Genomic DNA, 26,960 nt, shown 5'->3' with positions numbered 1-26,960 from the left:
CTCAGTTTAGTAATACTCTCTCAGTTGAGTAATACTCTCTCAGTTGAGTAATACTCTCTCAGTTTAGTAACACTCTCTCAGTTTAGTAATACTCTCTCAGTTTAGTAATATTCTCTCAGTTTAGTAATACTCTCTCAGTTTAGTAATATTCTCTCAGCTCTCTCAGTTTAGTAGTATTCTCTCATTTTAGTAATACTCTCTCAGTTTAGTAATACTCTCTCGGGTTAGTAGTACTTTCTCAGTTTAGTAGAACTCTCTCAGTTTAGTAATACTCTCTCAGTCTTGTAATACTCTCTCAGCTCTCTCAGTTTAGTAATACTCTCTCAGTCTAGTAACACTCTCTCAGTTTAGTAACACTCTCTCAGTTTAGTAATACTCTCTCAGTTTAGTAATATTCTCTCAGTTTAGTAATATTCTCTCAGCTCTCTCAGTTTAGTTATACTCTCTCAGTTTAGTAATATTCTCTCAGTTTAGTAATACTCTCTCAGTCTAGTAACACTCTCTCAGTTTAGTAATACTCTCTCAGTTTAGTAATACTCTCTCAGTTTAGTAATACTCTCTCAGTTTAGTAATACTCTCTCAGTTTAGTAATCCTCTCTCAGTTTAGTAATACTCTCTCAGTTTAGTAATACTCTCTCAGTTTAGTAATACTCTCTCAGTTTAGTAATATTCTCTCAGTTTAGTAATATTCTCTCAGCTCTCTCAGTTTAGTAATACTCTCTCAGTTTAGTAATATTCTCTCAGTTTAGTAATACTCTCTCAGTTTAGTAATACTCTCTCAGTTTAGTAATACTCTCTCAGTTTAGTAATATTCTCTCAGTTTAGTAATACTCTCTCAGTCTAGTAACACTCTCTCAGTTTAGTAATACTCTCTCAGTTTAGTAATACTCTCTCGGGTTAGTAAATCTCTCTCAGTTTAGTAATACTCTCACAGTTTAGTAATATTCTCTCAGTTTAGTAATACTCTCTCAGGTTAGTAATACTCTCTCGGTTTAGTAATAATCCCCCAGTTTAGTAATACTCTCTCAGTTTAGTAATATTCTCTCAGTTTAGTAATACTCTCTCGGGTTAGCTAATACTCTCAAGTTTTAGTAATACTCTCTACAGTTTAGTAATACTCTCTCAGTTTAGTAATACTCTCTCGGTTTAGTGGTATTCTCTCAGTTTAGTAAATCTCTCAGCTCTCTCAGTTTAGTAATACTCTCTCAGTTTAGTAACACTCTCTCGGTTTAGTTAGATACTCTCTCGGGCTGAGTAACATTCTCTCTAGTTTTAGTAACACTACTCTCCGTTTAGTAATACTCTCTCAGTTTAGTAATATTCTCTCAGTTTAGTAATATTCTCTCAGCTCTTTCAGTTTAGTAATACTCTCTCAGTTTAGTAGTACTCTTCAGCTGAGTAATACTCTCTCGGGTTAGTAGTACTCTCTCAGTCCAGTAAGCACTCTCTCAGTTTAGTAATACTCTCTCAGTCTTAGTAATAATCTCAGTCTAGTAATACTCTCTCAGTTTAGTAATATTCCTCTCTCAGTTTAGTAGCACTCTCTCAGTTTAGTAATACTCTCTCAGTTTAGTAATACTCTCTCGGGTTAGTAGTACTCTCTCAGTTTAGTAAAACTCTCTCAGTTTAGTAATACTCTCTCAGTCTTGTAATACTCTCTCAGCTCTCTCAGTTTAGTAATACTCTCTCTCAGTTTAGTAATACTCTCTCAGTTTAGTAATACTCGCTCAGTTTAGTAATATTCTCTCAGTTTAGTAATATTCTCTCAGCTCTCTCAGTTTAGTTATACTCTCTCAGTTTAGTAATATTCTCTCAGTTTAGTAATACTCTCTCAGTCTAGTAACACTCTCTCAGTTTAGTAATACTCTCTCAGTTTAGTAATACTCTCTCAGTTTAGTAATACTCTCTCAGTTTAGTAATCTCTCTCAGTTTAGTAACACTCTCTCAGTTTAGTAATACTCTCTCAGTCTAGTAATACTCTCTCAGTTTAGTAACACTCCCTCAGTTTAGTAATACTCTCTCAGTTTAGTAATACTCTCTCAGTTTAGTAATACTCTCTCAGTCTAGTAATACTCTCTCAGTTTAGTAATACTGTCTCAGTTTAGTAATACTGTCTCGGTGTGTAGTAAATCTGTCTCAGTTTAGTTATACTCCTCTCAGTTTAGTAATATTCTCTCAGTTTAGTAATACTCTCTCGGGTTAGTAATACTCTCTCGGGTTAGTAATACTCTCTCAGTTTAGTAATACTCTCTCAGTTTAGTAATACTCTCTCAGTTTAGTAATACTCTCTCAGTTTAGTAATACTCTCTCAGTTTAGTAATACTCTCTCAGTTTAGTAATATTCTCTCAGTTTAGTAGTACTCTCTCGGGTTAGTAATACTCTCTCAGTTTAGTAATACTCTCACAGTTTAGTAATACTCTCTCAGTTTAGTAATACTCTCACAGTTTAGTAATATTCTCTCAGTTTAGTAATACTCTCTCAGTCTAGTAACACTCTCTCAGTTTAGTAATATTCTCTCAGTTTAGTAATACTCTCTCAGTCTAGTAACACTCTCTCAGTTTAGTAAAACTGTCTCAGTTTAGTAAAACTGTCTCAGTTTAGTTATATCCTCTCAGTTTAGTAATACTATCTCAGTCTAGCCACACTCTCTCAGTTTAGTAATACTCTCTCAGTTTAGTAATACTCTCTCAGTTTAGTAATACTCTCTCAGTTGAGTAATAATCTCTCAGTTTAGTAATATTCTCTCAGTTTAGTAATATTCTCTCAGTTTAGTAATATTTTCTCAGCTCTCTCAGTTTAGTAATACTCTCTCAGTTTAGTAATATTCTCTCAGTTTAGTAATAATATTCTATCAGTTTAGTAATATTCTCTCAGTTTAGTAATATTCTCTCAGTTTAGTAATACTCTCTCAGTTTAGTAATATTCGCTCAGTTTAGTAATACTCTCTCAGTTTAGTAATACTCTCTCAGTTTAGTAATACTCTCTCAGTTTAGTAATACTCTCTCAGTTTAGTAATACTCTCTCAGTCTAGTAACACTATCTCAGTTTAGTAATACTCTCTCAGTTTAGTAATACTCTCTCGGGTTAGTAAATCTCTCTCAGTTTAGTAATACTCTCACAGTTTAGTAATATTCTCTCAGTTTAGTAATACTCTCTCAGGTTAGTAATACTCTCTCGGTTTAGTAATAATCCCCCAGTTTAGTAATACTCTCTCAGTTTAGTAATATTCTCTCAGTTTAGTAATACTCTCTCAGTCTAGTGACACTCTCTCAGTTTAGTAATACTCTCTCAGTTTAGTAATACTCTCTCAGTTTAGTAATACTCTCTCAGTTTAGTAATATTCTCTCAGTTTAGTAATACTCTCTCAGTCTAGTAACACTCTCTCAGTTTAGTAATATTCTCTCAGTTTAGTAATACTCTCTCAGTCTAGTAACACTCTCTCAGTCTTGTAATACTCTCTCAGCTCTCTCAGTTTAGTAATACTCTCTCAGTCTAGTAACACTCTCTCAGTTTAGTAAAACTCTCTCAGTTTAGTAACACTCTCTCGGTTTAGTTATACTCTCTCAGTCTAGTAACACTCTCTCAGTTTAGTAATATTCTCTCAGTTTAGTAATATTCTCTCAGTTTAGTAATATTCTCTCAGTTTAGTAATACTCTCTCAAGTTAGTAATACTCTCTCAGTTTAGTAATATTCTCTCAGTTTAGTAAAACTGTCTCAGTTTAGTTATATCCTCTCAGTTTAGTAATACTATCTCAGTCTAGCCACACTCTCTCAGTTTAGTAATACTCTCTCAGTTTAGTAATACTCTCTCAGTTTAGTAATACTCTCTCAGTTGAGTAATAATCTCTCCGTTGAGTCTAGTAACACTCTCTCAGTTTAGTAATACTCTCTCAGTTTAGTAATATTCTCTCAGTTTAGTAATACTCTCTCAGTTTAGTAATATTCTCTCAGCTCTCTCAGTTTAGTAATATTCTCTCATTTTAGTAATACTCTCTCAGTTTAGTAATACTCTCTCGGGTTAGTAGTACTTTCTCAGTTTAGTAAAACTCTCTCAGTTTAGTAATACTCTCTCAGTCTTGTAATACTCTCTCAGCTCTCTCAGTTTAGTAATACTCTCTCAGTCTAGTAACACTCTCTCAGTTTAGTAACACTCTCTCAGTTTAGTAATACTCTCTCAGTTTAGTAATATTCTCTCAGTTTAGTAATATTCTCTCAGCTCTCTCAGTTTAGTTATACTCTCTCAGTTTAGTAATATTCTCTCAGTTTAGTAATACTCTCTCAGTCTAGTAACACTCTCTCAGTTTAGTAATACTCTCTCAGTTGAGTAATACTATCTCAGTCTAGTAACACTCTCTCAGTTTAGTAATACTCTCTCAGTTTAGTAATCCTCTCTCGGGCTAGTAATACTCTCTCTGTTTAGTAATACTCCCTCAGTTTAGTAATACTCTCTCAGTTTAGTAATATTCTCTCAGTTTAGTAATATTCTCTCAGCTCTCTCAGTTTAGTAATACTCTCTCAGTTTAGTAATATTCGCTCAGTTTAGTAATACTCTCTCGGTTTAGTAATACTCCCTCAGTTTAGTAATACTCTCTTAGTTTAGTAATATTCTCTCAGTTTAGTAATACTCTCTCAGTTTAGTAATACTCTCTCAGTTTAGTAATACTCTCTCAGTTTAGTAATACTCTCTCAGTTTAGTAATACTCTCTCAGTTTAGTAATACTCTCACAGTTTAGTAATATTCTCTCAGTTTAGTAATACTCTCTCAGGTTAGTAATACTCTCTCGGTTTAGTAATAATCCCCCAGTTTAGTAATACTCTCTCAGTTTAGTAATATTCTCTCAGTTTAGTAATACTCTCTCGGGTTAGTAATACTCTCTCAGTTTAGTAATACTCTCACAGTTTAGTAATACTCTCTCAGTTTAGTAATACTCTCACAGTTTAGTAATATTCTCTCAGTTTAGTAATACTCTCTCAGTCTAGTAACACTCTCTCAGTTTAGTAATATTCTCTCAGTTTAGTAATACTCTCTCAGTCTAGTAACACTCTCTCAGTCTTGTAATACTCTCTCAGCTCTCTCAGTTTAGTAATACTCTCTCAGTCTAGTAACACTCTCTCAGTTTAGTAACACTCTCTCAGTTTAGTAATACTCTCTCAGTTTAGTAATATTCTCTCAGTTTAGTAATATTCTCTCAGCTCTCTCAGTTTAGTTATACTCTCTCAGTTTAGTAATATTCTCTCAGTTTAGTAATACTCTCTCAGTCTAGTAACACTCTCTCAGTTTAGTAATACTCTCTCAGTTGAGTAATACTATCTCAGTCTAGTAACACTCTCTCAGTTTAGTAATACTCTCTCAGTTTAGTAAGCCTCTCTCGGGCTAGTAATACTCTCTCTGTTTAGTAATACTCCCTCAGTTTAGTAATACTCTCTCAGTCTAGTGTAAAGACCCTCTCAGTCTAGTAATGTTCTCTCGGGTCTGTCAGTTCTAGTTGAGACTCTCTCAGTTTAGTAAATATTCGCTCAGTTTAGTAATACTCTCTCAGTTTAGTAATACTCTCTCAGTTTAGTAATACTCTCTCAGTTTAGTAGTATTCTCTCAGTTTAGTAATACTCTCTCAGTTTAGTAATACTCTCTCAGTTTAGTAATATTCTCTCAGTTTAGTAATACTCTCTCGGGTTAGTAATACTCTCTCAGTTTAGTAATACTCTCTCAGTTTAGTAATATTCTCTCAGTTTAGTAATACTCGCTCAGGTTAGTAATACTCTCTCAGTTTAGTAATAATCTCTCAGTTTAGTAATACTCTCTCAGTTTAGTAAATACTCTCTCAGTTTAGTAATACTCTCTCAGTTTAGTAATACTCTCTCAGTTTAGTAATACTCTCTCAGTTTAGTAAAACTCTCTCAGTTTAGTAATACTCTCTCAGTTGAGTAATATTCTCTCAGTTTAGTAACACTCTCTCAGTTTAGTAATACTCTCTCAGTTTAGTAATATTCTCTCAGTTTAGTAATACTCTCTCAGTCTAGTAACACTCTCTCAGTTTAGTAAAACTGTCTCAGTTTAGTAAAACTGTCTCAGTTTAGTTATATCCTCTCAGTTTAGTAATACTGTCTCAGTCTAGCCACACTCTCTCAGTTTAGTAATACTCTCTCAGTTTAGTAATACTCTCTCAGTTTAGTAATACTCTCTCAGTTGAGTAATAATCTCTCCGTTTAGTAATTTTCTCTCAGTTTAGTAATACTCTCTCAGTTTAGTAATATTCTCTCAGTTTAGTAATATTCTCCCAGCTCTCTCAGTTTAGTAATACTCTCTCAGTTGAGTAATATTCTCTCAGTTTAGTAATATTCTATCAGTTTAGTAATACTCTCTCAGTTGAGTAATACTCTCGTAGTTTAGTAATACTCTCTCAGTTTAGTAATACTATCTCAGTCTAGCAACACTCTCTCAGTTTAGTAATACTCTCTCAGTTTAGTAACACTCTCTCAGTTTAGTAATACTCTCTCAGTTTAGTAATATTCTCTCAGTTTAGTAATATTCTCTCAGCTCTCTCAGTTTAGTAATATTCTCTCAGTTTAGTAATACTCTCTCAGTTTAGTAATACTCTCTCGGGTTAGTAGTACTCTCTCAGTTTAGTAAAAAGATTCTCTCTCAAGTTTAGTAACACTCTCTCGGTTTAGTTATACTCTCTCAGTCTAGTAACACTCTCTCAGTTTTAGTAACACTCTCTCAGTTTAGTAATACTCTCTCAGTTTAGTAATATTCTCTCAGTTTAGTAATACTCTCTCAGTCTAGTAACACTCTCTCAGTTTAGTAATACTCTCTCAGTTGAGTAATACTATCTCAGTCTAGTAACACTCTCTCAGTTTAGTAATACTCTCTCAGTTTAGTAATACTCTCTCGGGTTAGTAATACTCTCTCAGTTTAGTAATACTCTCTCAGTTTAGTAATACTCTCTCAGTTTAGTAATACTCTCTCAGTTTAGTAATACTCTCTCAAGTCTCGTAACACTCTCTCAGTTTAGTAATATTCTCTCAGACTCAGTAATACTCTCTCAGTCTAGTGATCGCTCTCTCAGTTTTTAGTAAAACTGTCTCAGTTTAGAATGAAACTTGTCTCAGTTTCCAGTTATACCTCTCTCAGTTTAGTAATACTCTCTCAGTTTAGTAATACTCTCTCAGTTTAGTAATACTCTCTCAGTTTCGTAATACTCTCTCAGTTTAGTAATACTCTCTCAGTTGAGTAATAATCTCTCCGTTGAGTAATTTTCTCTCAGTTTAGTAACACTCTCTCAGTTTAGTAATACTCTCTCAGTTTAGTAATATTCTCTCAGTTTAGTAATACTCTCTCAGTTTAGTAATATTCTCTCAGCTCTCTCAGTTTAGTAGTATTCTCTCATTTTAGTAATACTCTCTCAGTTTAGTAATACTCTCTCGGGTTAGTAGTACTTTCTCAGTTTAGTAAAACTCTCTCAGTTTAGTAATACTCTCTCAGTCTTGTAATACTCTCTCAGCTCTCTCAGTTTAGTAATACTCTCTCAGTCTAGTAACACTCTCTCAGTTTAGTAATACTCTCTCAGTTTAGTAATACTCTCTCAGTTTAGTAATATTCTCTCAGTTTAGTAATACTCTGTTTAGTTATTCTCTTTACTCAGTTTAGTAATCTATCTCTCAGTTTAGTAATACTCTCTCAGTTCTAGTAACACTCTCTCAGTTTAGTAATACTCTCTCAGTTGAGTAATACTATCTCAGTCTAGTAACACTCTCTCAGTTTAGTAATACTCTCTCAGTTTAGTAATACTCTCTCGGGCTAGTAATTCTCTCTCTGTTTAGTAATACTCCCTCAGTTTAGTAATACTCTTCTCAGTTTAGTAATATTCTCTCAGTTTAGTAATATTCTCTCAGCTCTCTCAGTTTAGTAATACTCTCTCAGTTTAGTAATATTCTCTCAGTTTAGTAATACTCTCTCGGTTTAGTAATACTCTCTCAGTTTAGTAATACTCTCTCAGTTTAGTAATACTCTCTCAGTTTAGTAATACTCTCTCAGTTGAGTAATAATCTCTCCGTTGAGTAATTTTCTCTCAGTTTAGTAATACTCTCTCAGTTTAGTAATACTCTCTCAGTTTAGTAATATTCTCTCAGTTTAGTAATACTCTCTCAGTTTAGTAATATTCTCTCAGCTCTCTCAGTTTAGTAGTATTCTCTCAGTTTAGTAATACTCTCTCAGTTTAGTAATACTCTCTCGGGTTAGTAGTACTCTCTCAGTTTAGTACTCTCTCAGTTTAGTAATACTCTGCTCAGTCTTGTAATACTCTCTCAGCTCTCTCAGTTTAGTAATACTCTCTCAGTCTAGTAACACTCTCTCAGTTTAGTAACACTCTCTCAGTTTAGTAATACTCTCTCAGTTTAGTAATATTCTCTCAGTTTAGTAATATTCTCTCAGCTCTCTCAGTTTAGTAATACTCTCTCAGTTAGTAGTAAGTTTAGTAACACTCTCTCAGTTTAGTAATACTCTCTCAGTTTAGTAATACTCTCTCAGTCTAGTAATACTCTCTCAGTTTAGTAATACTCTCTCAGTTTAGTAATACTCTCTCAGGTTAGTAATACTCTCTCGGTTTAGTAGTACTCCCTCAGTTTAGTAATACTCTCTCAGTTTAGTAATATTCTCTCAGTTTAGTAATATTCTCTCAGCTCTCTCAGTTTAGTAATACTCTCTCAGTTTAGTAATATTCGCTCAGTTTAGTAATACTCTCTCAGTTTAGTAATACTCTCTCAGTTGAGTAATATTCTCTCAGTTTAGTAATACTCTCTCAGTTTAGTAATACTCTCTCAGTCTAGTAACACTCTCTCAGTTTAGTAATACTCTCTCAGTTTAGTAATACTCTCTCGGGTTAGTAAATATCTCTCAGTTTAGTAATACTCTCACAGTTTAGTAATATTCTCTCAGTTTAGTAATACTCTCTCAGATTAGTAATACTCTCTCGGTTTAGTAATAATCCCCCAGTTTAGTAATACTCTCTCAGTTTAGTAGATACTCTCTCAGTTTAGTAATATTCTCTCAGCTTTCTCAGTTTAGTAGTATTCTCGTCAGTTTAGTAATATTCTCTCAGTTTAGTAATACTCTCTCGGTTTAGTAATATTTTCTCAGTTTAGTAATATTTCTCTCAGCTCTCTCAGTTTAGTAATACTCTCTCAGTTTAGTAATATTCTCTCAGTTTAGTAATACTCTCTTCAGTTTAGTAATACTCTCTCAGGTTAGTAATACTCTCTCGGTTTAGTAATATTCTCTCAGTTTAGTAATACTCTCTCAGTTTAGTAATATTCTCTCAGCTCTCTCAGTTTAGTAGTATTCTCTCTTTATTTTAAGTAATACTCTCTCAGTTTAGTAATACTCTCTCGGGTTAGTAGTACTTTCTCAGTTTAGTAAAACTCTCTCAGTTTAGTAATACTCTCTCAGTCTAGTAACACTCTCTCAGTTTAGTAACACTCTCTCAGTTTAGTAATACTCTCTCAGTTTAGTAATATTCTCTCAGTTTAGTAATATTCTCTCAGCTCTCTCAGTTTAGTTATACTCTTCTCAGTGTAGTAATATTCTCTCAGTTTAGTAATACTCTCTCAGTCTAGTAACACTCTCTCAGTTTAGTAATACTCTCTCAGTTGAGTAATACTATCTCAGTCTAGTAACACTCTCTCAGTTTAGTAATACTCTCTCAGTTTAGTAATACTCTCTCGGGCTAGTAATACTCTCTCTGTTTAGTAATACTCCCTCAGTTTAGTAATACTCTCTCAGTTTAGTAATATTCTCTCAGTTTAGTAATATTCTCTCAGCTCTCTCAGTTTAGTAATACTCTCTCAGTTTAGTAATATTCGCTCAGTTTAGTAATACTCTCTCGGTTTAGTAATACTCCCTCAGTTTAGTAATACTCTCTCAGTTTAGTAATATTCTCTCAGTTTAGTAATACTCTCTCAGTCTAGTAACACTCTCTCAGTTTAGTAATACTCTCTCAGTTTAGTAATACTCTCTCGGGTTAGTAAATCTCTCTCAGTTTAGTAATACTCTCACAGTTTAGTAATATTCTCTCAGTTTAGTAATACTCTCTCAGGTTAGTAAGGCTACCCTCGGTTTAGTAATAATCCCCCAGTTTAGTAATACTCTCTCAGTTTAGTAATATTCTCTCAGTTTAGTAATACTCTCTCAGTTTAGTAATACTCTCTCAGTTTAGTAATACTCTCTCGGGTTAGTAATACTCTCTCAGTTTAGTAATATTCTGCACAATTTAGTAATATTCTCTCAGTTTAGTAATACTCTCTCAGTCTAGTAACACTCTCTCAGTTTAGTAATATTCTCTCAGTTTAGTAATACTCTCTCAGTCTAGTAACACTCTCTCAGTTTAGTAAAACTGTCTCAGTTTAGTAAAACTGTCTCAGTTTAGTTATATCCTCTCAGTTTAGTAATACTGTCTCAGTCTAGCCACACTCTCTCAGTTTAGTAATACTCTCTCAGTTTAGTAATACTCTCTCAGTTTAGTAATACTCTCTCAGTTGAGTAATAATCTCTCCGTTGAGTAATTTTCTCTCAGTTTAGTAACACTCTCTCAGTTTAGTAATATTCTCTCAGTTTAGTAATATTCTCTCAGCTCTCTCAGTTTAGTAATACTCTCTCAGTTGAGTAATATTCTCTCAGTTTAGTAATATTCTATCAGTTTAGTAATACTCTCTCAGTTGAGTAAATACTCTCGTAGTTTAGTAATACTCTCTCAGTTTAGTAATACTATCTCAGTCTAGCAACACTCTCTCAGTTTAGTAATACTCTCTCAGTTTAGTAACACTCTCTCAGTTTAGTAATACTCTCTCAGTTTAGTAATATTCTCTCAGTTTAGTAATATTCTCTCAGCTCTCTCAGTTTAGTAATATTCTCTCAGTTTAGTAATACTCTCTCAGTTTAGTAATACTCTCTCGGGTTAGTAGTACTCTCTCAGTTTAGTAAAACTCTCTCAGTTTAGTAACACTCTCTCGGTTTAGTTATACTCTCTCAGTCTAGTAACACTTCTCAGTTTTAGTAACACTCTCTCAGTTTAGTAATATTCTCTCAGTTTAGTAATACTCTCTCAGTCTAGTAACACTCTCTCAGTTGAGTAAAACTGTCTCAGTTGAGTAAAACTGTCTCAGTTTAGTTATATCCTCTCAGTGTATTAGTACTATCTCAGTCTAGCCACACTCTCTCAGTTTAGTAATACTCTCTCAGTTTAGTAATACTCTCTCAGTTTAGTAATACTCTCTCAGTTGAGTAATAATCTCTCCGTTGAGTAATTTTCTCTCAGTTTAGTAACACTCTCTCAGTTTAGTAATACTCTCTCAGTTTAGTAATATTCTCTCAGTTTAGTTAGTTAATATTCTCTCAGCTCTCTCAGTTTAGTAGTATTCTCTCATTTTAGTAATACTCTCTCAGTTTAGTAATACTCTCTCGGGTTAGTAGTACTTTCTCAGTTTAGTAAAACTCTCTCAGTTTAGTAATACTCTCTCAGTCTTGTAATACTCTCTCAGCTCTCTCAGTTTAGTAATACTCTCTCAGTTTAGTAACACTCTCTCAGTTTAGTAATACTCTCTCAGTTTAGTAATACTCTCTCAGTTTAGTAACACTCTCTCAGTTTAGTAACACTCTCTCAGTTTAGTAATACTCTCTCAGTTTAGTAATATTCTCTCAGTTTAGTAATATTCTCTCAGCTCTCTCAGTTTAGTAATATTCTCTCAGTTTAGTAATACTCTCTCAGTTTAGTAATACTCTCTCGGGTTAGTAATACTCTCTCAGTTTAGTAAGACTCTCTCAGTTTAGTAACACTCTCTCAGTTTAGTAATACTCTCTCAGTCTAGTAACACTCTCTCAGTTTAGTAATACTCTCTCAGTTTAGTAATACTCTCTCAGTTTAGTAATATTCTCTCAGTTTAGTAATACTCTCTCAGTCTAGTAACACTCTCTCAGTTTAGTAAAACTGTCTCAGTTTAGTAAAACTGTCTCAGTTTAGTTATATCCTCTCAGTTTAGTAATACTATCTCAGTCTAGCCACACTCTCTCAGTTTAGTAATACTCTCTCAGTTTAGTAATACTCTCTCAGTTTAGTAATACTCTCTCAGTTGAGTAATAATCTCTCCGTTGAGTAATTTTCTCTCAGTTTAGTAACACTCTCTCAGTTTAGTAATACTCTCTCAGTTTAGTAATATTCTCTCAGTTTAGTAATACTCTCTCAGTTTAGTAATATTCTCTCAGCTCTCTCAGTTTAGTAGTATTCTCTCATTTTAGTAATACTCTCTCAGTTTAGTAATACTCTCTCAGTCTTGTAATACTCTCTCAGCTCTCTCAGTTTAGTAATACTCTCTCAGTCTAGTAACACTCTCTCAGTTTAGTAACACTCTCTCAGTTTAGTAATACTCTCTCAGTTTAGTAATATTCTCTCAGTTTAGTAATATTCTCTCAGCTCTCTCAGTTTAGTTATACTCTCTCAGTTTAGTAATATTCTCTCAGTTTAGTAATACTCTCTCAGTCTAGTAACACTCTCTCAGTTTAGTAATACTCTCTCAGTTGAGTAATACTATCTCAGTCTAGTAACACTCTCTCAGTTTAGTAATACTCTCTCAGTTTAGTAATCCTCTCTCGGGCTAGTAATACTCTCTCTGTTTAGTAATACTCCCTCAGTTTAGTAATACTCTCTCAGTTTAGTAATATTCTCTCAGTTTAGTAATATTCTCTCAGCTCTCTCAGTTTAGTAATACTCTCTCAGTTTAGTAATATTCGCTCAGTTTAGTAATACTCTCTCGGTTTAGTAATACTCTCTCAGTTTAGTAATACTCTCTCAGTTTAGTAATATTCTCTCAGTTTAGTAATACTCTCTCAGTCTCAGTAACACTAACTCAGTTTAGTAATACTCTCTCAGTTTAGTAATACTCTCTCGGGTTAGTAAATCTCTCTCAGTTTAGTAATACTCTCACAGTTTAGTAATATTCTCTCAGTTTAGTAATACTCTCTCAGGTTAGTAATACTCTCTCGGTTTAGTAATACTCCCCCAGTTTAGTAATACTCTCTCAGTTTAGTAATATTCTCTCAGTTTAGTAATACTCTCTCGGGTTAGTAATAATCTCTCAGTTTAGTAATACTCTCACAGTTTAGTAATACTCTCTCAGTTTAGTAATACTCTCACAGTTTAGTAATATTCTCTCAGGTTAGTAATACTCTCTCAGTTTAGTAATACTCTCTCAGTTTAGTAATATTCTCTCAGTTTAGTAATACTCTCTCAGTCTAGTAACACTCTCTCAGTTTAGTAAAACTGTCTCAGTTTAGTAAAACTGTCTCAGTTTAGTTATATCCTCTTCAGTTTAGTAATACTGTCTCAGTCTAGCCACACTCTCTCAGTTTAGTAATACTCTCTCAGTTTAGTAATACTCTCTCAGTTTAGTAATACTCTCTCAGTTGAGTAATAATCTCTCCGTTGAGTAATTTTCTCTCAGTTTAGTAACACTCTCTCAGTTTAGTAATATTCTCTCAGTTTAGTAATATTCTCTCAGCTCTCTCAGTTTAGTAATACTCTCTCAGTTGAGTAATACTCTCGTAGTTTAGTAATACTCTCTCAGTTTAGTAATACTATCTCAGTCTAGCAACACTCTCTCAGTTTAGTAATACTCTCTCAGTTTAGTAACACTCTCTCAGTTTAGTAATACTCTCTCAGTTTAGTAATATTCTCTCAGTTTAGTAATATTCTCTCAGCTCTCTCAGTTTAGTAATATTCTCTCAGTTTAGTAATACTCTCTCAGTTTAGTAATACTCTCTCGGGTTAGTAGTACTCTCTCAGTTTAGTAAAACTCTCTCAGTTTAGTAACACTCTCTCGGTTTAGTTATACTCTCTCAGTCTAGTAACACTCTCTCAGTTTTAGTAACACTCTCTCAGTTTAGTAATACTCTCTCAGTTTAGTAATATTCTCTCAGTTTAGTAATACTCTCTCAGTCTAGTAACACTCTCTCAGTTTAGTAATACTCTCTCAGTTGAGTAATACTATCTCAGTCTAGTAACACTCTCTCAGTTTAGTAATACTCTCTCAGTTTAGTAATACTCTCTCGGGTTAGTAATACTCTCTCAGTTTAGTAATACTCTCTCAGTCTAGTAACACTCTCTCAGTTTAGTAATATTCTCTCAGTTTAGTAAAACTCTCTCAGTCTAGTAACACTCTCTCAGTTTAGTAATATTCTCTCAGTTTAGTAATACTCTCTCAGTCTAGTAACACTCTCTCAGTTTAGTAAAACTGTCTCAGTTTAGTAAAACTGTCTCAGTTTAGTTATATCCTCTCAGTTTAGTAATACTATCTCAGTCTAGCCACACTCTCTCAGTTTAGTAATACTCTCTCAGTTTAGTAATACTCTCTCAGTTTAGTAATACTCTCTCAGTTGAGTAATAATCTCTCCGTTGAGTAATTTTCTCTCAGTTTAGTAACACTCTCTCAGTTTAGTAATACTCTCTCAGTTTAGTAATATTCTCTCAGTTTAGTAATACTCTCTCAGTTTAGTAATATTCTCTCAGCTCTCTCAGTTTAGTAGTATTCTCTCATTTTAGTAATACTCTCTCAGTTTAGTAATACTCTCTCGGGTTAGTAGTACTTTCTCAGTTTAGTAAAACTCTCTCAGTTTAGTAAAACTCTCTCAGTTTAGTAATACTCTCTCAGTCTTGTAATACTCTCTCAGCTCTCTCAGTTTAGTAATACTCTCTCAGTCTAGTAACACTCTCTCAGTTTAGTAACACTCTCTCAGTTTAGTAATACTCTCTCAGTTTAGTAATATTCTCTCAGTTTAGTAATATTCTCTCAGCTCTCTCAGTTTAGTTATACTCTCTCAGTTTAGTAATATTCTCTCAGTTTAGTAATACTCTCTCAGTCTAGTAACACTCTCTCAGTTTAGTAATACTCTCTCAGTTGAGTAATACTATCTCAGTCTAGTAACACTCTCTCAGTTTAGTAATACTCTCTCAGTTTAGTAATACTCTCTCGGGCTAGTAATACTCTCTCTGTTTAGTAATACTCCCTCAGTTTAGTAATACTCTCTCAGTTTAGTAATATTCTCTCAGTTTAGTAATATTCTCTCAGCTCTCTCAGTTTAGTAATACTCTCTCAGTTTAGTAATATTCGCTCAGTTTAGTAATACTCTCTCGGTTTAGTAATACTCCCTCAGTTTAGTAATACTCTCTCAGTTTAGTAATACTCTCTCAGTTTAGTAATACTCTCTCAGTTGAGTAATAATCTCTCCGTTGAGTAATTTTCTCTCAGTTTAGTAACACTCTCTCAGTTTAGTAATACTCTCTCAGTTTAGTAATATTCTCTCAGTTTAGTAATACTCTCTCAGTTTAGTAATATTCTCTCAGCTCTCTCAGTTTAGTAGTATTCTCTCATTTTAGTAATACTCTCTCAGTTTAGTAATACTCTCTCGGGTTAGTAGTACTTTCTCAGTTTAGTAAAACTCTCTCAGTTTAGTAATACTCTCTCAGTCTTGTAATACTCTCTCAGCTCTCTCAGTTTAGTAATACTCTCTCAGTCTAGTAACACTCTCTCAGTTTAGTAACACTCTCTCAGTTTAGTAATACTCTCTCAGTTTAGTAATATTCTCTCAGTTTAGTAATATTCTCTCAGCTCTCTCAGTTTAGTTATACTCTCTCAGTTTAGTAATATTCTCTCAGTTTAGTAATACTCTCTCAGTCTAGTAACACTCTCTCAGTTTAGTAATACTCTCTCAGTTGAGTAATACTATCTCAGTCTAGTAACACTCTCTCAGTTTAGTAATACTCTCTCAGTTTAGTAATACTCTCTCGGGCTAGTAATACTCTCTCTGTTTAGTAATACTCCCTCAGTTTAGTAATACTCTCTCAGTTTAGTAATATTCTCTCAGTTTAGTAATATTCTCTCAGCTCTCTCAGTTTAGTAATACTCTCTCAGTTTAGTAATATTCGCTCAGTTTAGTAATACTCTCTCGGTTTAGTAATACTCCCTCAGTTTAGTAATACTCTCTCAGTTTAGTAATATTCTCTCAGTTTAGTAATACTCTCTCAGTCTAGTAACACTCTCTCAGTTTAGTAATACTCTCTCAGTTTAGTAATACTCTCTCGGGTTAGTAAATCTCTCTCAGTTTAGTAATACTCTCACAGTTTAGTAATATTCTCTCAGTTTAGTAATACTCTCTCAGATTAGTAATACTCTCTCGGTTTAGTAATAATCCCCCAGTTTAGTAATACTCTCTCAGTTTAGTAATATTCTCTCAGTTTAGTAATATTCTCTCAGCTTTCTCAGTTTAGTAATATTCTCTCAGTTTAGTAATATTCTCTCAGTTTAGTAATACTCTCTCGGTTTAGTAATATTTTCTCAGTTTAGTAATATTCTCTCAGCTCTCTCAGTTTAGTAATACTCTCTCAGTTTAGTAATACTCTCTCAGTTTAGTAATACTCTCTCGGGCTAGTAATATTCTCTCTGTTTAGTAATACTACCTCCGTTTAGTAATACTCTCTCAGTTTAGTAATATTCTCTCAGTTTAGTAATATTCTCTCAGCTCTTTCAGTTTAGTAATATTCTCTCAGTTTAGTAATACTCTCTCAGTTTAGTAATACTCTCTCGGGTTAGTAGTACTCTCTCAGTTTAGTAAAACTCTCTCAGTTTAATAATACTCTCTCAGTCTTGTAATAATCTCTCAGCTCTCTCAGTTTAGTAATACTCTCTCAGTTTAGTAACACTCTCTCGGTTTAGTAATACTCTCTCAGTTTAGTAATACTCTCTCGGGTTAGTAGTATTCTCTCAGTTTAGTAAAACTCTCTCAGTTTAATAATACTCTCTCAGTCTTGAAATATTCTCTCAGTTTAGTAATATTCTCTCAGTTTAGTAATACTCTCTCGGTTTAGTAATACTCGCTAAGTTTAGTAATATTCTCTCAGGTTAGTAATATTCTCTTAGCTCTCTCAGTTTAGTAATACTCTCTCAGTTTAGTAATATTCTCTCAGTTTAGTAATACTCTCTCAGTTTAGTAATACTCTCTCAGTTGAGTAATACTCTCGTAGTTTAGTAATACTCTCTCAGTTTAGTAATACTATCTCAGTCTAGCAACACTCTCTCAGTTTAGTAATACTCTCTCAGTTTAGTAACACTCTCTCAGTTTAGTAATACTCTCTCAGTTTAGTAATATTCTCTCAGTTTACTAATATTCTCTCAGCTCTCTCAGTTTAGTAATATTCTCTCAGTTTAGTAATACTCTCTCAGTTTAGTAATACTCTCTCGGGTTAGTAGTACTCTCTCAGTTTAGTAAAACTCTCTCAGTTTAGTAAAACTCTCTCAGTTTAGTAATACTCTCTCAGTCTTGTAATAATCTCTCAGCTCTCTCAGTTTAGTAATACTCTCTCAGTTTAGTTATGCTCTCTCAGTCTAGTAACACTCTCTCAGTTTTAGTAACACTCTCTCAGTTTAGTAATACTCTCTCAGTTTAGTAATATTCTCTCAGTTTAGTAATACTCTCTCAGTTGAGTAATACTATCTTAGTCTAGTAACACTCTCTCAGTTTAGTAATACTCTCTCAGTTTAGTAATACTCTCTCGGGCTAGTAATATTCTCTCTGTTTAGTAATACTACCTCCGTTTAGTAATACTCTCTCAGTTTAGTAATATTCTCTCAGTTTAGTAATATTCTCTCAGCTCTTTCAGTTTAGTAATATTCTCTCAGTTTAGTAATACTCTCTCAGTTTAGTAATACTCTCTCGGGTTAGTAGTACTCTCTCAGTTTAGTAAAACTCTCTCAGTTTAATAATACTCTCTCAGTCTTGTAATAATCTCTCAGCTCTCTCAGTTTAGTAATACTCTCTCAGTTTAGTAACACTCTCTCGGTTTAGTTATACTCTCTCAGTCTAGTAACACTCTCTCAGTTTTAGTAACACTCTCTCAGTTTAGTAATACTCTCTCGGGTTAGTAATACTCTCTCAGTTTAGTAATACTCTCACAGTTTAGTAATATTCTCTCAGTTTAGTAATATTCTCTCAGCTCTCTCAGTTTAGTAATATTCTCTCAGTTTAGTAATACTCTCTCAGTCTAGTAACACTCTCTCAGTTTAGTAAAACTGTCTCAGTTTAGTAAAACTGTCTCAGTTTAGTAAAACTTTCTCAGTTTAGTTATATTCTCTCAGTTTAGTAATACTATCTCAGTCTAGCAACACTCTCTCAGTTTAGTAATACTCTCTCAGTTTAGTAATACTCTCTCAGTTTAGTAACACTCTCTCAGTTTAGTAATACTCTCTCAGTTTAGTAATACTCTCTCGGGTTAGTAAATCTCTCTCAGTTTAGTAATACTCTCACAGTTTAGTAATATTCTCCCAGTTTAGTAATACTCTCTCAGGTTAGTAATACTCTCTCGGTTTAGTAATACTCCCCCAGTTTAGTAATACTCTCTCAGTTTAGTAATATTCTCTCAGTTTAGTAATATTCTCTCAGCTTTCTCAGTTTAGTAATATTCTCTGTTTAGTAATGTTCTCTCAGTTTAGTAATATTCTCTCAGTTTAGTAATATTCTCTCAGTTTAGTAATATTCTCTCAGTTTAGTAATACTCTCTCAGCTCTCTCAGTTTAGTAATACTCTCTCAGTTTAGTAACACTCTCTCAGTTTAGTAATACTCTCTCAGTTTAGTAATATTCTCTCAGCTCTCTCAGTTTAGTAATATTCTCTCAGTTTAGTAATATTCTCTCAGTTTAGTAATATTCTCTCAGTTTAGTAATACTCTCTCAGCTCTCTCAGTTTAGTAATACTCTCTCAGTTTAGTAACACTCTCTCAGTTTAGTAATACTCTCTCAGTCTAGTAACACTCTCTCCGTTGACTAATATTCTCTCAGTTTAGTAATATTCTCTCAGCTCTCTCAGTTTAGTAATACTCTCTCAGTTTAGTAATACTATCTCAGTCTAGCAACACTCTCTCAGTTGAGTAATAATCTCTCCGTTGAGTAATTTTCTCTCAGTTTAGTAACAATCTCTCAGTTTAGTAATACTCTTTAATTTAGTAATATTCTCTCAGTTTAGTAATATTCTCTCAGTTTAGTAATACTCTCTCAGTTTAGTAATACTCTCTCGGGTTAGTAGTACTCTCTCAGTTTAGTAAAACTCTCTCAGTTTAGTAATACTCTCTCAGTCTTGTAATACTCTCTCAGCTCTCTCAGTTTAGTAATACTCTCTCAGTTTAGTAATATTCTCTCAGTTTAGTAATACTCTCTCAGTTTAGTAATACTCTCTCAGTTGAGTAATACTCTCGTAGTTTAGTAATACTCTCTCAGTTTAGTAATATTCTCTCAGCTCTCTCAGTTTAGTTATACTCTCTCAGTTTAGTAATATTCTCTCAGTTTAGTAATACTCTCTCAGTCTAGTAACACTTTCTCAGTTTAGTAATACTCTCTCAGTTGAGTAATACTATCTCAGTCTAGTAACACTATCTCAGTTTAGTAATACTCTCTCAGTTTAGTAATACTCTCACAGTTTAGTAATATTCTCTCAGTTTAGTAATACTCTCTCGGTTTAGTAATACTCCCTCAGTTTAGTAATACTCTCTCAGTTTAGTAATAGTCTCTCAGTTTAGTAATACTCTCTCAGTCTAGTAACACTCTCTCAGTTTAGTAATACTCTCTCAGTTGAGTAATACCATCTCAGTCTAGTAACACTCTCTCAGTTTAGTAATACTCTCTCAGTTTAGTAATACTCTCTCGGGTTAGTAAATCTCTCTCAGTTTAGTAATACTCTCACAGTTTAGTAATATTCTCTCAGTTTAGTAATACTCTCTCAGGTTAGTAATACTCTCTCGGTTTAGTAATAATCCCCCAGTTTAGTAATACTCTCTCAGTTTAGTAATATTCTCTCAGTTTAGTAATATTCTCTCAGTTTAGTAATATTCTCTCAGTTTAGTAATATTCTCTCAGCTCTCTCAGTTTAGTAATACTCTCTCAGTTTAGTAATACTATCTCAGTTTAGTAATATTCGCTAAGTTTAGTAATACTATCTCAGTTTAGTAATATTCTCTCAGTTTAGTAATATTCTCTCAGCTCTCTCAGTTTAGTAATACTCTCTCAGTTTAGTAATATTCTCTCAGTTTAGTAATACTCTCTCAGTTTAGTAATACTCTCTCAGTTGAGTAATACTCTCGTAGTTTAGTAATACTCTCTCAGTTTAGTAATACTATCTCAGTCTAGCAACACTCTCTCAGTTTAGTAATACTCTCTCAGTTTAGTAACACTCTCTCAGTTTAGTAATACTCTCTCAGTTTAGTAATATTCTCTCAGTTTACTAATATTCTCTCAGCTCTCTCAGTTTAGTAATATTCTCTCAGTTTAGTAATACTCTCTCAGTTTAGTAATACTCTCACGGGTTAGTAGTACTCTCTCAGTTTAGTAAAACTCTCTCAGTTTAGTAATACTCTCTCAGTCTTGTAATAATCTCTCAGCTCTCTCAGTTTAGTAATACTCTCTCAGTTTAGTAACACTCTCTCGGTTTAGTTATACTCTCTCAGTCTAGTAACACTCTCTCAGTTTTAGTAACACTCTCTCAGTTTAGTAATACTCTCTCAGTTTAGTAATATTCTCTCAGTTTAGTAATACTCTCTCAGTTGAGTAATACTATCTCAGTCTAGTAACACTCTCAGTTTAGTAATACTCTCTCAGTTTAGTAATACTCTCTCGGGCTAGTAATATTCTCTCTGTTTAGTAATACTACCTCAGTTTAGTAATACTCTCTCAGTTTAGTAATATTCTCTCAGTTTAGTAATATTCTCTCAGTTCTCTGGGTTTAGTAATATTCTCTCAGTTTAGTAATACTCTCTCAGTTTAGTAATACTCTCTCGGGTTAGTAGTATTCTCTCAGTTTAGTAAAACTCTCTCAGTTTAATAATACTCTCTCAGTCTTGTAATATTCTCTCAGTTTAGTAATATTCTCTCAGTTTAGTAATACTCTCTCGGTTTAGTAATACTCGCTAAGTTTAGTAATATTCTCTCAGTTTAATAATATTCTCTCAGCTCTCTCAGTTTAGTAATACTCTCTCAGTTTAGTAATATTCTCTCAGTTTAGCAATACTCTCTCAGTTTAGTAATACTCTCTCAGTTGAGTAATACTCTCGTAGTTTAGTAATACTCTCTCAGTTTAGTAATACTATCTCAGTCTAGCAACACTCTCTCAGTTTAGTAATACTCTCTCAGTTTAGTAATATTCTCTCAGTTTACTAATATTCTCTCAGCTCTCTCAGTTTAGTAATATTCTCTCAGTTTAGTAATACTCTCTCAGTTTAGTAATACTCTCTCGGGTTAGTAGTACTCTCTCAGTTTAGTAAAACTCTCTCAGTTTAGTAAAACTCTCTCAGTTTAGTAATACTCTCTCAGTCTTGTAATAATCTCTCAGCTCTCTCAGTTTAGTAATACTCTCTCAGTTTAGTTATACTCTCTCAGTCTAGTAACACTCTCTCAGTTTTAGTAACACTCTCTCAGTTTAGTAATACTCTCTCAGTTTAGTAATATTCTCTCAGTTTAGTAATACTCTCTCAGTTGAGTAATACTATCTTAGTCTAGTAACACTCTCTCAGTTTAGTAATACTCTCTCAGTTTAGTAATACTCTCTCGGGCTAGTAATATTCTCTCAGTTTAGTAATATTCTCTCAGTTTAGTAATATTCTCTCAGCTCTCTCAGTTTAGTAATATTCTCTCAGTTTAGTAATACTCTCTCAGTTTAGTAATACTCTCTCGGTTTAGTAATACTCGCTAAGTTTAGTAATATTCTCTCAGTTTAGTAATATTCTCTCAGCTCTCTCAGTTTAGTAATACTCTCTCAGTTTAGTAATATTCTCTCAGTTTAGCAATACTCTCTCAGTTTAGTAATACTCTCTCAGTTGAGTAATACTCTCGTAGTTTAGTAATACTCTCTCAGTTTAGTAATACTATCTCAGTCTAGCAACACTCTCTCAGTTTAGTAATACTCTCTCAGTTTAGTAACACTCTCTCAGTTTAGTAATACTCTCTCAGTTTAGTAATATTCTCTCAGTTTACTAATATTCTCTCAGCTCTCTCAGTTTAGTAATATTCTCTCAGTTTAGTAATACTCTCTCAGTTTAGTAATACTCTCTCGGGTTAGTAGTACTCTCTCAGTTTAGTAAAACTCTCTCAGTTTAGTAAAACTCTCTCAGTTTAGTAATACTCTCTCAGTCTTGTAATAATCTCTCAGCTCTCTCAGTTTAGTAATACTCTCTCAGTTTAGTTATACTCTCTCAGTCTAGTAACACTCTCTCAGTTTTAGTAACACTCTCTCAGTTTAGTAATACTCTCTCAGTTTAGTAATATTCTCTCAGTTTAGTAATACTCTCTCAGTTGAGTAATACTATCTTAGTCTAGTAACACTCTCTCAGTTTAGTAATACTCTCTCAGTTTAGTAATACTCTCTCGGGCTAGTAATATTCTCTCAGTTTAGTAATATTCTCTCAGTTTAGTAATATTCTCTCAGCTCTCTCAGTTTAGTAATATTCTCTCAGTTTAGTAATACTCTCTCAGTTTAGTAATACTCTCTCGGGTTAGTAGTACTCTCTCAGTTTAGTAAAATTCTCTCAGTTTAATAATACTCTCTCAGTCTTGTAATAATCTCTCAGCTCTCTCAGTTTAGTAATACTCTCTCAGTTTAGTAACACTCTCTCGGTTTAGTTATACTCTCTCAGTCTAGTAACACTCTCTCAGTTTTAGTAACACTCTCTCAGTTTAGTAATATTCTCTCAGTTTAGTAATACTCTCTCAGTCTAGTAACACTCTCTCAGTTTAGTAATACTCTCTCAGTTGAGTAATACTATCTCAGTCTAGTAACACTCTCTCAGTTTCGTAATACTCTCTCAGTTTAGTAATACTCTCTCGGGTTAGTAATACTCTCTCAGTTTAGTAATACTCTCACAGTTTAGTAATATTCTCTCAGTTTAGTAATATTCTCTCAGCTCTCTCAGTTTAGTAATAGTCTCTCAGTTTAGTAATACTCTCTCAGTCTAGTAACACTCTCTCAGTTTAGTAAAACTGTCTCAGTTTAGTAAAACTGTCTCAGTTTAGTAAAACTGTCTCAGTTTAGTAAAACTTTCTCAGTTTAGTTATATTCTCTCAGTTTAGCAATACTATCTCAGTCTAGCAACACTCTCTCAGTTTAGTAATACTCTCTCAGTTTAGTAATACTCTCTCAGTTTAGTAACACTCTCTCAGTTTAGTAATACTCTCTCAGTTTAGTAATACTGTCTCGGGTTAGTAAATCTCTCTCAGTTTAGTAATACTCTCACAGTTTAGTAATATTCTCCCAGTTTAGTAATACTCTCTCAGGTTAGTAACACTCTCTCGGTTAATAATACTCCCCCAGTTTAGTAATACTCTCTCAGTTTAGTAACACTCTCTCAGTTTAGTAATACTCTCTCAGTTTAGTAATATTCTCTCAGTTTACTAATATTCTCTCAGCTCTCTCAGTTTAGTAATATTCTCTCAGTTTAGTAATACTCTCTCAGTTTAGTAATACTCTCACGGGTTAGTAGTACTCTCTCAGTTTAGTAATATTCTCTCAGTTTAGTAATATTCGCTCAGCTCTCTCAGTTTAGTAATACTCTCTCAGTTGAGTAATATTCTCTCAGTTTAGTAATATTCTATCAGTTTAGTAATACTCTCTCAGTTGAGTAATACTCTCGTAGTTTAGTAATACTCTCTCAGTTTAGTAATACTATCTCAGTCTAGCAACACTCTCTCAGTTTAGTAATACTCTCTCAGTTTAGTAACACTCTCTCAGTTTAGTAATACTCTCTCAGTTTAGTAATATTCTCTCAGTTTAGTAATATTCTCTCAGCTCTCTCAGTTTAGTAATATTCTCTCAGTTTAGTAATACTCTCTCAGTTTAGTAATACTCTCTCGGGTTAGTAGTACTCTCTCAGTTTAGTAAAACTCTCTCAGTTTAGTAACACTCTCTCGGTTTAGTTATACTCTCTCAGTCTAGTAACACTCTCTCAGTTTTAGTAACACTCTCTCAGTTTAGTAATACTCTCTCAGTTTAGTAATATTCTCTCAGTTTAGTAATACTCTCTCAGTCTAGTAACACTCTCTCAGTTTAGTAATACTCTCTCAGTTGAGTAATACTATCTCAGTCTAGTAACACTCTCTCAGTTTAGTAATACTCTCTCAGTTTAGTAATACTCTCTCGGGTTAGTAATACTCTCTCAGTTTAGTAATACTCTCACAGTTTAGTAATACTCTCTCAGTTTAGTAATACTCTCTCAGTCTAGTAAAACTGTCTCAGTTTAGTAAAACTGTCTCAGTTTAGTTATATCCTCTCAGTTTAGTAATACTATCTCAGTCTAGCCACACTCTCTCAGTTTAGTAATACTCTCTCAGTTTAGTAATACTCTCTCAGTTTAGTAATACTCTCTCAGTTGAGTAATAATCTCTCCGTTGAGTAATTTTCTCTCAGTTTAGTAACACTCTCTCAGTTTAGTAATACTCTCTCAGTTTAGTAATATTCTCTCAGTTTAGTAATACTCTCTCAGTTTAGTAATATTCTCTCAGCTCTCTCAGTTTAGTAGTATTCTCTCATTTTAGTAATACTCTCTCAGTTTAGTAATACTCTCTCGGGTTAGTAGTACTTTCTCAGTTTAGTAAAACTCTCTCAGTTTAGTAATACTCTCTCAGTCTTGTAATACTCTCTCAGCTCTCTCAGTTTAGTAATACTCTCTCAGTCTAGTAACACTCTCTCAGTTTAGTAACACTCTCTCAGTTTAGTAATACTCTCTCAGTTTAGTAATATTCTCTCAGTTTAGTAATATTCTCTCAGCTCTCTCAGTTTAGTTATACTCTCTCAGTTTAGTAATATTCTCTCAGTTTAGTAATACTCTCTCAGTCTAGTAACACTCTCTCAGTTTAGTAATACTCTCTCAGTTGAGTAATACTATCTCAGTCTAGTAACACTCTCTCAGTTTAGTAATACTCTCTCAGTTTAGTAATACTCTCTCGGGCTAGTAATACTCTCTCTGTTTAGTAATACTCCCTCAGTTTAGTAATACTCTCTCAGTTTAGTAATATTCTCTCAGTTTAGTAATATTCTCTCAGCTCTCTCAGTTTAGTAATACTCTCTCAGTTTAGTAATATTCGCTCAGTTTAGTAATACTCTCTCGGTTTAGTAATACTCCCTCAGTTTAGTAATACTCTCTCAGTTTAGTAATATTCTCTCAGTTTAGTAATACTCTCTCAGTCTAGTAACACTCTCTCAGTTTAGTAATACTCTCTCAGTTTAGTAACACTCTCTCGGTTTAGTTATACTCTCTCAGTCTAGTAACACTCTCTCAGTTTTAGTAACACTCTCTCAGTTTAGTAATATTCTCTCAGTTTAGTAATACTCTCTCAGTCTAGTAACACTCTCTCAGTTTAGTAATACTCTCTCAGTTGAGTAATACTATCTCAGTCTAGTAACACTCTCTCAGTTTCGTAATACTCTCTCAGTTTAGTAATACTCTCTCGGGTTAGTAATACTCTCTCAGTTTAGTAATACTCTCACAGTTTAGTAATATTCTCTCAGTTTAGTAATATTCTCTCAGCTCTCTCAGTTTAGTAATAGTCTCTCAGTTTAGTAATACTCTCTCAGTCTAGTAACACTCTCTCAGTTTAGTAAAACTGTCTCAGTTTAGTAAAACTGTCTCAGTTTAGTAAAACTGTCTCAGTTTAGTAAAACTTTCTCAGTTTAGTTATATTCTCTCAGTTTAGCAATACTATCTCAGTCTAGCAACACTCTCTCAGTTTAGTAATACTCTCTCAGTTTAGTAATACTCTCTCAGTTTAGTAACACTCTCTCAGTTTAGTAATACTCTCTCAGTTTAGTAATACTGTCTCGGGTTAGTAAATCTCTCTCAGTTTAGTAATACTCTCACAGTTTAGTAATATTCTCCCAGTTTAGTAATACTCTCTCAGGTTAGTAACACTCTCTCGGTTAATAATACTCCCCCAGTTTAGTAATACTCTCTCAGTTTAGTAACACTCTCTCAGTTTAGTAATACTCTCTCAGTTTAGTAATATTCTCTCAGTTTACTAATATTCTATCAGCTCTCTCAGTTTAGTAATATTCTCTCAGTTTAGTAATACTCTCTCAGTTTAGTAATACTCTCACGGGTTAGTAGTACTCTCTCAGTTTAGTAATATTCTCTCAGTTTAGTAATATTCGCTCAGCTCTCTCAGTTTAGTAATACTCTCTCAGTTGAGTAATATTCTCTCAGTTTAGTAATATTCTATCAGTTTAGTAATACTCTCTCAGTTGAGTAATACTCTCGTAGTTTAGTAATACTCTCTCAGTTTAGTAATACTATCTCAGTCTAGCAACACTCTCTCAGTTTAGTAATACTCTCTCAGTTTAGTAACACTCTCTCAGTTTAGTAATACTCTCTCAGTTTAGTAATATTCTCTCAGTTTAGTAATATTCTCTCAGCTCTCTCAGTTTAGTAATATTCTCTCAGTTTAGTAATACTCTCTCAGTTTAGTAATACTCTCTCGGGTTAGTAGTACTCTCTCAGTTTAGTAAAACTCTCTCAGTTTAGTAACACTCTCTCGGTTTAGTTATACTCTCTCAGTCTAGTAACACTCTCTCAGTTTTAGTAACACTCTCTCAGTTTAGTAATACTCTCTCAGTTTAGTAATATTCTCTCAGTTTAGTAATACTCTCTCAGTCTAGTAACACTCTCTCAGTTTAGTAATACTCTCTCAGTTGAGTAATACTATCTCAGTCTAGTAACACTCTCTCAGTTTAGTAATACTCTCTCAGTTTAGTAATACTCTCTCGGGTTAGTAATACTCTCTCAGTTTAGTAATACTCTCACAGTTTAGTAATACTCTCTCAGTTTAGTAATACTCTCTCAGTCTAGTAAAACTGTCTCAGTTTAGTAAAACTGTCTCAGTTTAGTTATA

The sequence above is a fragment of the Salvelinus alpinus genome, chromosome 13 (genome assembly GCF_045679555.1).
Source record: "Salvelinus alpinus chromosome 13, SLU_Salpinus.1, whole genome shotgun sequence".
Classification (NCBI taxonomy): Eukaryota; Metazoa; Chordata; class Actinopteri; order Salmoniformes; family Salmonidae; genus Salvelinus; species Salvelinus alpinus.
The sequence above is the reverse complement of the archived record's forward strand: the minus strand, read 5'-3'. Positions refer to the sequence as shown.